We start from the raw sequence: 346 nt of genomic DNA, 5'->3' as shown, positions 1-346 counted from the left end.
CAAAATGTTGCCTATGGATAAAGAATTTCGGCCGTTAACATTTTTCGTAAAGAAGCCACTCAAATAAAAATGTTTAAAACGTCTTTGTTTTAAAGATGTTTTTTAGTAACTAAAATTTAATACATATAATTGATTAAATCGTATTATTTTTTGTCAAAATTAGGTCAAATAAATTAATTTAATCGAAAAATAGTAAATCAAATCTTGAACTGATCTAAATTAATATTATTTTTTATAAAAAATGACTACAATACTCTTATTATAAAAAATGATCAAAATACTCCTATTATATATATTAATTTTAAAAATTCTCAATTCTCGCCCTTTACTTCTCGTCATAAGATTA

This window comes from Arachis duranensis, chromosome 9, assembly GCF_000817695.3.
Source record: "Arachis duranensis cultivar V14167 chromosome 9, aradu.V14167.gnm2.J7QH, whole genome shotgun sequence".
In the NCBI taxonomy this organism is placed as follows: Eukaryota; Viridiplantae; Streptophyta; class Magnoliopsida; order Fabales; family Fabaceae; genus Arachis; species Arachis duranensis.
This window is presented reverse-complemented; position numbering follows the sequence as displayed.